Source organism: Apus apus, chromosome 10 (genome assembly GCF_020740795.1).
Source record: "Apus apus isolate bApuApu2 chromosome 10, bApuApu2.pri.cur, whole genome shotgun sequence".
NCBI classification, from domain to species: domain Eukaryota; kingdom Metazoa; phylum Chordata; class Aves; order Apodiformes; family Apodidae; genus Apus; species Apus apus.
Genome location: NC_067291.1, coordinates 19,609,761 through 19,622,583, shown reverse-complemented (window position 1 = coordinate 19,622,583; position 12,823 = coordinate 19,609,761). Strand labels below are relative to the sequence as shown.

The following is a 12,823-nucleotide window of genomic DNA, read 5'->3' as shown; positions in this document are numbered from 1 at the left end:
TTAAAGAGTAAACGAGTGCACCATCTGGCCAGCCCCTTGTCTGATTCAGCCCCAGCGCCTGCGGTGGGATTCCAAAATGTGAGGAATGCTCACCCAGTAGACTCAGTTCACATCCTCCCTCCTATTGACTGAAGCTGCCCTGTCCCCTTCTGGGCCACTTTATATAAGAATTTGGTGGGAAGACCAAGTCTCTGAAATCTTAACCATCTTCAAATGTGCGTGTGTGTGGTCTGAGCAGGCAGCTTATGCAACGAGAAATGGGAAGCCACTAAAATGATTCTGCTTCTAAATATTTTGACCTTTATTGACATTTATAAGTAGCAGGCAGCTTAATTACCAATTAAAGGAAGTTATTAGCTACAAAAGGAGCCTGTACTTTTTTTTTTCCTTTATGGCTCCTTTCCCAAACTAGCGCTGTTAGATGAGATTACTGTGGCAGGACAAGGCAAAAGAGCTCAGGAGACCGAGGCTATTTTACAACTCACTTATACAGAAATCCTTGTAGGAGTCAAAGAACTTTCATAAAGTGGATACTCCAGAGACAGCCCATTCAGAACAGCAGCCTCCCCATTTCTGTTGGTGTTAAAGCCCAGGATCACAGCACTGTCACATTTTTCTACATGGAGTCACTTGGTAGGCATCATTGCTGGCTGGTTTTCTTTCAAGCACACCCATAAATAAAGCCTATCCAAACCGGTGGGGTTTTGTGTTCACAGTATGCAATTAGGGAGCTGAGAATATGGAAGACTTGGCTGCTAATCCTCATACATAATTGTTAAAACAACTGGAAGTTCTACCCCAGAGATGGCTGAATCCCTACAGCAAACATGGCAGCTCCTTTAAAACTGCCTAGACCCCAACAGGGGCCTGGGCTGGTAACTCTACACACACTTATGGTCCCTCTAGAGCATTAGGATTGTTTGCTGGGTGATGGCACTCACGAAAACATCTTAATTAGAAAATATTTATTAGAATGAGCTATGCTCTCCCACATTTTTAGAGTCTCTTTCTTTCAACAAAAACAAACTAGGAGGACAGCATACTAAAACTGCAGGGTCAGCAGAGTTCTGGTACCTGACAGAGATGTGTGTATATATATATATATAAATAAATTATTTTTTAATCTAAATGAGTGCCAATATGAATTAAAAATAGCCTCATGAAAGTACTCCCCAACTCTGTATATCCATATTATTTTTAGTTCTGCAACACATAATAATGTTGTTTTAAGTGTCTTCAGATATGAAGGCAGAAGCAATGTAGATAAGACATGGAAACCCAAAGAAAGATACTTAAAACATTATTTCCTGACAGGGTGAATAATCCCAGGGTGTAACCTCCTCAGTAGCTAAGAAGGTAGCTGCCTGATCCAGACCATGTCAGAATACATCAAACCCAAGACATCATGGAAGCCCCAGCTTTCTCCCAGGTACAGCAATTTAGCTTTTCATCAGTTCTTCTCTTTCTTATATCAAAAGGAGTTTAAATAGATCTTCCACCAATCCCAGCTTCTAATTTTCTGACAACTTCTGGACTCTCAAGTAAGACATTTAACACTTTTCCCCACCCCCTCAGAATTTTTTCCACATATCCTCCCGGCTTTTTTTTTTTTGGCTCTATCTTCTTCACACCTTATTTAGTGAGTTGGTAATTCACCCTCAGTTTCAAAAGAAAAAGTACTTGCAACCTATTTGAAACTACGAGTTTGATCTGCAATCACTGAAGTCAAAGGCAACAAGGGCGTTTCTGTTCCATACCAACAGAACAGACCCAGAGCTCCTGGACAGTGTGGTTTTAATCAGGGAGTCTTCACATTTAAAAGGAAATAATTTGCATCATATTAGTATTCATTGTCCACCTACACAGGATGGGAAATGTGCTGAAACAAAAGGTTAAGTGTCCTGATGCCAAGAGGGCTTGCCCGTTGCAGAGCCAGTCCCAGCAACGGAAGCGCCTCAGCTGTACCTGCTCCAGGAAATTACAGCCAAAAACCTCAGCTCAGGGGACTCAGACCTGCTTCTTACGGTAAATAAAAGGTCAGCTGAGATCACTGTATTATTTCATCCCAGAAACAGTCCAAGTGTACAAAAAAAAAAACAACACACAGCTTGAGGAAAATAAGGTAACAGAAGGGAAGCTGCTGCAGCCCATCTGACACGGTTTACTCAAGCATGTCACTTGAGATCAACAGGGAAATGTCCTCCTGCAAAGTGTTTATCAAGGGACCCTTGACTGGAAAAATGATACAAGAGTTCTTTGTGCCCCTTGCAAAAAAGCATACGTGGTCTTTACTATGCAAAACAGTTCTTTCCAGCCTCTGGTTCACAGAATCAGCTGGAGTTTGGGGCTACTTCTGAAGAACCTGTAAAACAGGACTGCGACAGAAGAGCCTGTTGTCAGAAGGCTACAACTTCCTACAGAGGTGTAGCCCTCTCCTCTGGAAAATTTTAGGCACCTGCAGTTCACAAAGACTGCAAGTCACTTGTTCAGGTGTTTTATGCAAGATTACTTTCTTCCTACAATGTTTGATCTGATATTAGATATTACCTCAGGAGAAAAAAATACTCAAACCCCTAATTTTCTTTCCAAGAGGCTTCCCAGAGCTTCTCTGAGTCCTTCCCCACTGTCTTTTACCAGCTTCATTTTAATTCACTAAATCATTTTTCTCCTCAATTTTCAATCTAGAGCAGAACCTGAAAGAGCAAAGCTCATCTGTTTCCAAGTCTTTTTTCTTTCAATGGGTCTCTGATGATGAACAATCAGCACCTACTCTTTTTATGTAAATCTTTTAAGCATGACCAGTAAAAATGGGAGCTCACAGAATGGAGATTGTCTTGTTCCTACCCTCCTGTCCTGGAGAGCCTCCTAGAGACAGTGAAAAATGTGCCATAAAATTAATCTGAGGCATAAAAAAGGGATAGAAGGGGTGCATGCAGGGTAAGTGAATTTAGTCTGAGTCTTTGTAACTCATTGATGGGTGGCTCAAGAAATCTGGTGGAACACAAGAGGTGTGGAGATATCTTTTAGAAAAAAACACACAGCGCTTGAAAACAAAAATCTACAAGGCCTGTTGGTGTAGGCAACTTGCTGACTGCTCAGATTCAGAGGAGCTCTTCCCTGTGCTCTGATGGTGTCAGAGCAGTGAACTCCTCCCAGCCCCTACAGTCCTGAATACAGAAATAATATGGATCCGTTCACCTCTTTGGGAAAAGACTAAAGAAATCAGTTTTCAGGATGGGAAACACCTTATAGGGAATCATTTTGCTGACATGTTGCGGCTGTTCAGGACCACCAAATGTCACACCTTAAGAAGCCTGTGCATCTTTGAGGAAGATAATCCCCAGCGTGATCCTTCTCCTTTGGTACCTATCCTGGCAGTTTCTTCCTAACCAGCTATTACCGAGGGACAGAATGGGATCTCACATCCTGTTTGAACATCTAGTTATCAAATGTCTGAGAAATTATTTCCCAAGATATTTTCTCCAAGATTATTACACAAGGAAAGCTTGTGCAAGTATCAGCTGATGTGCAGGCTCCAAAGACTTAGAAAAGCAAATCTAATCCAAGCTTGCAACAGTGAACAGGTATCAGCAGGCACAAAATATTTGCCTGAATTTTTATGACCTTGAACAATTCAATAAATCACATCACTCCACGTACACAGCTTGATAGGAGTCTGACAGCTGCCCTGCCATGAGAACTGGGCAGTGGGTTCTAGGAGGAAGGAAATAGCTGCCACGTGCAGTAAATAAAAAGAAGTTAAAAAGAAAAAAAAGACACACATAGTTCTGTTGCAGAATCATTCCATTCAGCCTGGCTAGAAACACAGGCAGCTACAAACCCATCATTCATCTCCAACATAAACACAGATTTGGTTAGACTAGCAGTTACATAGGTTGAGATTTTTAGTAGATGACATAAACGTATTTTTATATTTCCTGACCACATTAAGCTTGAAATCAGAGTTCAAAAATGTGAGCCACACACTATAAGACTTCTAATAGCCAATAAATTCAGATAGTCACAGTGAAGCAATGTTTTCTCCTTAAAGGTACACTTTGCTGCAGTGCATATAAATACAAGGGGACTTGGTTTTTTTAGGGATTTTAAATTAGCTGAACATGATAATTCAAAAAAGGTTAAAGTTCTCTTAGGGGGACAGCAAGATGGAAGCCACTTCAGAAGGCACAATCTCAAATTCCAAATATTATTTCTACATGGCAAGACATTAGTAAGGAGATGGGAGAATGTTGGGGAAAAATACTTTCTTCCCAGAAGGTACAACCCAGGAGAGAAGAGCTAAAACATCCCAGCTAAGGAACAACAATGTATTCCTCTGTTCCTATCCCACCTCTGCTATGCTAAGAAAGCTCAAAACTAGTTCTCATCACGCCCAGTGCATCCACTTCCCATCTCTAAAGTAGGGATTGCAGTGCCAGAATTCTTTTAGGTGGTGTTAAAGGAATCTTAGAGGATTACCAGTAATCCTTAGGAGCTAAAATGCTTAGGTGCTAAAGGTCCTTTTTCATCTATAGCCTTTACAGTACTTTGAAGTGGAGAGTGGCATTGTGATCATGACATTCTACCCTAGGAAACTATGTACAACAGATAAAACGAGTTTTTCAGCTTCTCTGAATGGGTCAACAGCAACATCAGGAGTGGTTTTCAGATGGCAGTTGGCCATTCAACACTTGAGGTGTCCAAGATCCATAAAGGCTGATGTCCAGGAGCCAGAGAAGTTAATGATGAGTGAACCTGCAGGCTGACAAGGCTGAGCTGCAGAACGGTGTTGCTCACTGAGCCCTGTGTGGCCCTTGGGTGCAAGGCCTTCCATAGGGAACAACCTTTAATTTTTGGACCTACTACTTTCTGTGAGTTTCTTACAAAGAGAGATGTTCCCAGCAGGGGAGCTATGGAGCGAGTCAGCGTGTGCTGGCTCTGCTGCCCCTTATTGACTGCACGTTGATGGAACAGCCAAGATGAAAATACCCCAGGGCTGATGTCACTGCTGCAATTGCTTTGGAGGCCACTCCGTTTCCCTTGGGGCGCCTGTTTGTTTCAGGAGCTTTGCTGATCTTTGATGCTGGAGTTTTATGACCAGAAAGTGAAGATGGCAGCTCACAGCCTCTTTTCACAATGGGTGAAAGAATCATTTTAAGGGAGAATTTGTCACTCCTGGTTCAGTTTAGAAAACAGCAATTGAGATGAAGTAGATGGAATGTACTAGCAGAATAAATTTTAAAACACCAAGTAACTTCAAGTGCAATTTAGCTGCATAATGACAAACAAAACAAAAATAATAACCACCTCTCCACCCACCTATACTAAGGTTGAAAAGTCAAGTATTCAAGAGCTGGAAACACCAGAATTAAGGTTGCCTTGTGCAGTTCTAATTCACTTCTCCTGTGTGACACAATTAAGAGATGTTTTTCCCCATGGCCTCACCCCATTTATTGGGCAGGATGAGCAGAGCTATCCAGTATTGTTTTTTCTACCTTTTTGAGTCAGTGTGTGGCCTGGGTTTTATTTATAGCATGCAGTTTAAACTCTTCACTGAAAACAGAATTATTCATATCCTTGTGGGTTTTAATATAACACTTATCACAGAAATATTTCCTCCAAAAACATAACAAATGTCTCATGACAAAGCCCCTGCCAATGAGGTATGGTGGCAGCATGGTCCCTTCAGCCCCAGACCTTAATCAGAATCAGAGGTCCCACAAGATTGTTTTGATTAGTATGAGATCATCTGAATGCAATACAGTGTATAATATATTCTTGTTTTTAGCAAACCAGTGGTAACAAAACCCCATTTCTCTAAGAGAGAGCTCCAAAACTTCTACTGCCATGAGCTCTGTGTGTGAGAAACCATCTGTTTCCTTTCAGGATGATCCATAGCATTTGCAAACCTTGTTTTCTGTGCTTTTAAGAACCTCCTTCTAAGACCACTGGGCAAAAAACAAGCAAGGCCTAGTCTGGAGCCAAGCAACATAGAAGTTTAAGGCTAGATTGAAATTATTCCTAGCTCACTTGATTTTGGAAGATTCCCAGTGAAATTTGCAATTTAAAAGAAAAACAAATTACTGCCTAGATCGGTTTGCATGCCTTATTTAGCAGTGTACATTCATGTGATTATGTATATACACCCAAAACTGAAAAAGTAGTCATATATGATTGCAAAAAAAACCTGAAACCACCTGTAGGATTTTTCTTTGAGCACAATAGTGTTCATGTTCTTTTTCAGCAGCTATTCAACCATCAGGAACATTTTAAATAAACTCTAATTCAAAGACTACATAACCATTCTTCTCACAAACAAGACAATTTACATCCATCCTTTTGATTTGGATCTAAGCTACAAATCAACTCTTCCTTTGAGACATCATCTCTTTAAAAAAGTTACCTCAAGATCTTCCACCAGGGTGAAACCCACTTGAGAAATACATTTTTCAAGTTTATGCAAGCCTGCAGTCCCACCTGCATAATCTCTCAAGGAAGTCACTTTATGATCCTATATGTCAGACCACTTGTTTGACATTATAGTCCTAAAGAAAAATGCTTATGTTAGATATATTTACAAAAAACCTAACTTACTGTTCTGGCAGCCATCAGGATGTCTTTGTGCTCTTCTGGTTCATATTGGTTATCTCAAACTGCTCCTTAATGGTACTCTGTCTTCAGAGGAGAGGAACTGATGGCTGAAAGAAAAATGTACAGTGCTTACAGTTCATATCCACAAGGCTGAAAGTTTGGCACATCTGGAGGCTTTAGCATTGTTATTACAAATATATTTTGGAATTAATATTTTTGGCATTACTGGAATATTCATTGTAAAGAATGTAGCTCTTTAAAAAAAAAAAGTGTTAAATTCAGATTATTTCAAGTTCAAGTACTTTCACCCATGATTGTAACTAAGATTCTTTTTTGATTTGATGTAAAATGAAAGTTGACAAACATGATCTTAAGTATCATTTATCAGCATCTTTAAAAATACCACCATAAATATACTAGAATGCAGCTACTTGAAATACTGACACTGCTACAACCTGCAGTGGATCAAGACAGTCTTGTGACTTACAATGGCTTTCTTCTTTAATTCAAGGCTATTCTGAAGTTTAAAAAGTTTATGAAAGCAAAATAAATCAGCCCTAACTGGAACCACTACTTTTCAGCCTATCTTCTGCTCTGGATTTACAACAACAAGCCTAATTCACAGTGTAAGTTACCCCACTGTAACACCTCCTAGTCTAAGGTAAGGCCTCTAATTTATAAAGGGAGAAGTCGATGTGACTGTCTGGATGATAAGTCCATCCTCCCACCCACCATTATCCTCTAGCAATGTTAGTTCTGCAGCTCAGTACAAATCAGTTGGACTACTACCAGGGGTCTTCCATTGCAGACATGAACTTCACTCAATTAATTAAGTGTTGTACAAACACAGCAGGGGAAAAAATAATCGCTTCCTCAAAGACATTGATGCAATAATTCAGTTGTTCCAGCATGAGGATCACAAGACATTTTGCAGTTAAGTCTTTCAGGAAGGAAGATTCTATTTCCAGTCCTGTTTTACAGACAGGAAACTTGAGGAAGAATGAGTTCAGTAGCAAGACACAAGGAACTGTGTGTTCTCTCTGAAAGTGGACAAACTCTGAGGGCTGGACCTAAAGCTCAGAGATGTTCCATTTTGACAGATACTAGCACTAACACTCAGAATCCACAGAAACTCACAAGCCTTGTATCATTATTTAACCTGGTTTAGACACACCCAGGTCCTCAACCCGATTCAGAGACCACCTGCTATCCATCTGATGGCCTCAACCATGCAAAAATGCCTGTCAAAGGAATGAATACAGGCTCACTAATACACTGGGAAACAAAAGTCAGCGTTGCTTCATCTACATGCCTTGGGAAGCTATGGTGATGGAACAGTTGCCACTATACAAGGTACAAATTACAGAGTATAATCATCTTACTGCCAACATCTGGTCAAGTTTAATACAAGAATCTCATAAAGCTTCTAGCTGCATCTCTTCGTGCTCTTCTGAGCTTGGACCCAATTTCAGCTGAGGGTTGTGGGTTTGTTTTTTGTTAATTTTAATAAACACATTATCTGATTCAGAACAATGTTTCAATTAATTATTTGCATTATTCCCTTTTTCACTGCCTAAAATGGAAAAAATGTTCCTGAAATGTTAACCCTTCACATCACCAAGCACCAAACACTCTCAGAACCTCATCCAGACCTTGCTGGAATTTGCTAGACTTTCTACTACTTTCTACTAAGTCAGCTTTGGATCAGTCCCCAAAACAGCAAGGGGGCTGTGATACAGCAGAGCATCAGGGCAGGTATTTCACTTCAAGGATACATTAAATCTTCATTGGCATCACCTCATATTCCTCTGGAGTTGAAGCTGCTAATGAATTGCAGTAAGGCTTCATCTCTGAAACTGATCCTTGAAAGGGCAAAAGTAAAAGCCATTGCTTTTTGAGGGTTTTTTGTTGGCTTTTTTTTTTTTTAATAAATAAGCTACAACAAGTACCAGGCCATGCCACCTATAGGAGCTCACCTGAGCTGTACAAGAACTGAGATTATCCTAGTTCATCTTGACATTCTCCCCATGAAGTCTACTTACGAAATAAGGAGCCTGGCAGGTTAGGAAGTAGATCTCCCAGACCGTGCTCATATCAGTAAATTCCTCCTTTCCCTGGCAGACCTGACACTCCACTCCTATTGGCAGCTATCCTGAGGCTACAAATTGCCTTTTCTACTCCTTTGCTGCTGTTCTCCACAGGTATTGGACAGGCAGAAACAAATTCCTACTGCTGAACTAGTAGTAGTAGTCCATTCATAAGTAACAGATTCCCACCTACCTGGCACTCTATGCAGCACTGGCCATTCACATTTTTCCGTGTTCTGTGGAATGGGTGTGACCAGCATTGCAACCATTTCACAGGTGAGGGGCTGAGGCATCCAGCCCAAGGGCAGCCTGGCCCCCCCACCTCTGCCCCAACTCTCCCAGTGCTGCCCCTCACTGGATCACAGCTGGATGCTCTACAATCCCCAGCCTAAACCTCCTGACCTGAGCAGAAGCAAAAGTGGTCTCAGTGTCTTTGGCTATTAAGGTGCTTCAGCTGTCCACTTCCTCAGACTTTGTGTCTGCCTGCTGCATGTGAAAAGGACTCATGTCTTATCTTCTAGGGCACCATTCAAGAAAAAATGTTCAAGGGTTTGCTTCAAAACTGGTAGTTAAACTGGACAGCCAGAAGCACCAAATTTGAATGTTTCATAAGCTGAACATCCATAAAGAGAACAATAGTATGATTTTACTAATGATCTAATTCAATAATGAACCAATTCAACCCCTTCCAAAACAATTCATGAACTCTTACTCATTATCAGCTTAGAGTGCTTAGGGACCTTCATTAATTATCACTACTCCTAGTTGTATGTATTTATGTTATGGGTGCAGTGTAAAGATGGACATGGGAAAAAAAACAAATAACTGTGCCTTTTTGTTGATACTCACAAACAGTGATGGGAAGAGCTCCAAAAGCATCCTCAGTGTTTTGTAGTTGTCAAGACACTTCATTTTCTCTCATTCCCAAGCTTCAGAAGCTTCCTCTTTGTGATTGCAAACAGATGATGGTAGAGCATGCAATTAAGACTAATACAAGTAAATTCCAATCAGTGGTAGCCTGCAGCAGCTTCTCAGTGTTCACATCAAATGGAGGCCAACTCGTAGCATGAAGCTGTCAGCAGGAAAAGATAAATTAAAATTGATTTTTAGAAGCAAACTTCTGTGACCTTCTTCATTGCACCCAGGAGTATCTCTAACATCTGTCATTTATTATATATCATGGCTGGGATTTTAAACCATCCACTGAGCTTGGGCATTGAACAGCCAGTAGGTACCTTTCACTAGCAGTGCAAAACCTCAGGAGTTCTGACCATTTGGGAGAACAGGGTTCTACGAAAGGGGGAAGTTTCTGCACCTTTCTACATGCAACAAGAAACATTATTAAGAATAGATGACTTATGAGCTTATTTAAAAATGAGATCTTTAGAATGTGAGCTTTTAGTACAACTAGAATAGATTCTGCAGATTTACTCTCTTCTCACCAGCCTCTACAATCTTTTTTTTGCAAAACAGAAATGGCAGATTCTCAAATGTGACAGTTTTTCCACAAATAAACCCAGTAAAACCAGTAGTTACTGATCACAGCTATTTAGTGTGCCCAGTGGGCATAAAGTATGATAGAACTAGCTTTCTGCTAAAATATACGGTGCAAGTTTCAGATTTACCTATCTTAACCTCATCTCAGAGATCACAGCTGAAACACAAGATCTTCCAAACTTCTGGAGGCTTGCTTAAGATGAAGACTGTCTTCAGAACCTGTCCATAGATTTCCCAAGATACGAGATTGGTGGGAGGCCAGAAATACCTCTGTCAAACTGAGTTCCAAACAGTTGCATGTTAAAATTCTGCTAATGGTTCATCCCAGATGCTCCGGAAGGGGTGTTGAACCTCCTGGTAGTCCAAGGGAAGGCAGGCTTGTCAGCAGATCAGGTCAGCTGGTGGCATAAAGAGCTGGGGAAAAGACATATAACAAGGTCAGGTCAACCAGTTTATTGGGTAAAGGGCAGAGCTGTGCAAATATGATCAGATAAGTCTGGCTAAAAAAAAAAAAAAAATAACGTAAGAAATAAAAATGGCCCTAAGCCTGGAAAAGCTAGCAATCTTTATTCTAAAGTCACTGGGCAACCCTGGTGTATATATGCAAGTTCAAAACCAGGCTTTTTAGAGCAGAATAAGCCTTCAGTGTGCAGGATCTCTTTTTACAGGCAATAAAATGCATCTCCCACATTTCCTTACTGCCTTTAGAATTCACTCCAGAAGAAACAGTTCCAAACATTTTCTCTATTAACAAGTATATTCCTCCAACTGTTTAAAGTCAAAGCAATATGATTAACTGTAAAGCCAGGCATCCTCGTTTCACTTACTTCCAATTTTCTATTTTTCTCTGAAAAGCAAGTCCAGGCCATTAGTACAGTGGAGCATTAGACAAAAAGTTTCCAAAAACAGCTACCATAATGCAACGAAAGTCATTTTGTAACACAGAAAAATACAAGCACAGTTATACAAGTGTTCTTGTTCCAAGAACAATTGTAAGTGGGTTTTGTTTTGATTTTGAAAAATCTCCAGTATCTCAGGGTAGTTGCAGCAGACCACACACTGGAAAAATTACGTGGTTTTCTGGTCACTGTATAAAAAGAAAGGATTTTTCTCTCTGAGACAGAAAAGGCCTATTCAGGGTTTGAAAGGGAGTGCAGCCCAGAAGAACAAAGAATCAGGAAACTGGGGAGATAGGTTACAATTGTTTGAGAATTATTTGGTCTAGTTGTCTGAACAGCTGCCAGGGAATTAGAAAGACAGCTTCTACTTTTTCATCAGCCTAGGCAAAACATAAGGACTAAAAGGAAAAAGCAAATCAATACCAGTTTTATGGTATCTGCTATTATGGGTGACTCCATCTCTGATTGTCTATCTAGAGATAAGAGGTTTTGCAACATGAAGTGTAGCATAAAGAGAAAATTAAGTGGGAGGATAAGTATTAATTCGTTTAAGCTGTTGGGGTTTGTGCCAAAGTTGTGGTGATAGAGTCACAAAGTATTTCTGCAGCAATACATAAATATCTACATCATTTATGGCTGAAGATCCACTCCAGGCTGCAGACAACAGCAGATAAGCTCTAAACCGGGAGTCAGTGGTGACTGTCCCCTGACTTCACAACCCACTGTAGTGAGTCCATTGCATAACCTACTTTCCAGGTTATTTAACTGCAATCATTGGGCAATTTTGGAGGGATTCCATTGAGTACATTTTTTTAACATTCTTTTTACCAATAAAGCAAAATAAAGGATTTTATAGCCTTGATGTGTTTCTGGCACATTTTAAAAACTGCTGCTAATAAAACTTTTTCCAGGATTAAACAAGAGGAAAAAATGACCAAGCTTTAGCAATGTAAATATCTCATGATTTTATTTTTTTTTTTGTAGCTGGGCTTTAATGCAGAAAACTGGGAAACCATCACAGAAAAAGATTGTGTTAAGAGAAGCAAACCTATGCAAGCACAGCTTGCAGAGTGGAACAGCATCATGTTTCTAGCAGTTACATGTAGTTTGAAAGAATCATGTTTTCAAGCACACCAAAGGCTTACTCCTTCTGAAGTCAGTGACAATTCACCAAATGACTTCAGTGATGCATCAGCTCACCCCCAAAGCAGCCAAATGGCTTGTCCATCCAGCTTGATACAAACTCCCTCTGCTTTTTCTGTCCCATTTCCCCGGGCCTCAGCTTTTCACCCATAAAGAGGAGTGATCTCTCTTTGTCTGCTTCCACTGTCAGTTCTCACAACAGTCAGTCTCTCTTCCTGGCATGCCAAAGCCTTTGCTTTTAGTGTGTTTTTTAGGTGTAATTCTGATTGAACAATGAACAACTAATGCAGGAGACAGAGCATGCCAAATGCATGACAAGGATCTAAAATCATGCCTTGAGCACCAAACTCATCTGCAGTAGGCAGACTGCTGTGTGCAATACTGGCTCTCATGGGCATCATTAATCACAGAGTGCATGAGCTGATTGATTTTCAAAGATCACCTTCTCCATGCTTCAAAAAGGTCCATCCTGATGATTAAGAAGCCAATCCAGGGTACCAAGACACCTACAAGGAGATCCTGCAAGAATTCCCTCTGTGGTTTTAACGCACGTTTTCTCCTCTGAGCTCAGAGGCAGGCTACGACCTACAATATCTTTGCTGACTT

The 12,823-nt window shown here is 40.5% G+C and overlaps 1 long non-coding RNA gene across 1 annotated transcript in view; it reads right to left on the bottom strand.

The window, feature by feature from the left end:
• Positions 1-10,661, bottom strand: part of LOC127388628 (uncharacterized) — a 47,939-nt gene extending 37,278 nt beyond the window's left edge. Inside the window, exons 1-3 of the long non-coding RNA XR_007890419.1 lie at positions 10,304-10,661; positions 9,528-9,750; positions 6,595-6,698 (exon numbers count right to left, since the gene is read on the bottom strand). This is a non-coding gene — a long non-coding RNA (uncharacterized LOC127388628). The remainder of the gene's footprint in view (positions 1-6,594; positions 6,699-9,527; positions 9,751-10,303) is intronic.
• Between the last annotated feature and the right edge of the window lie 2,162 nt (positions 10,662-12,823).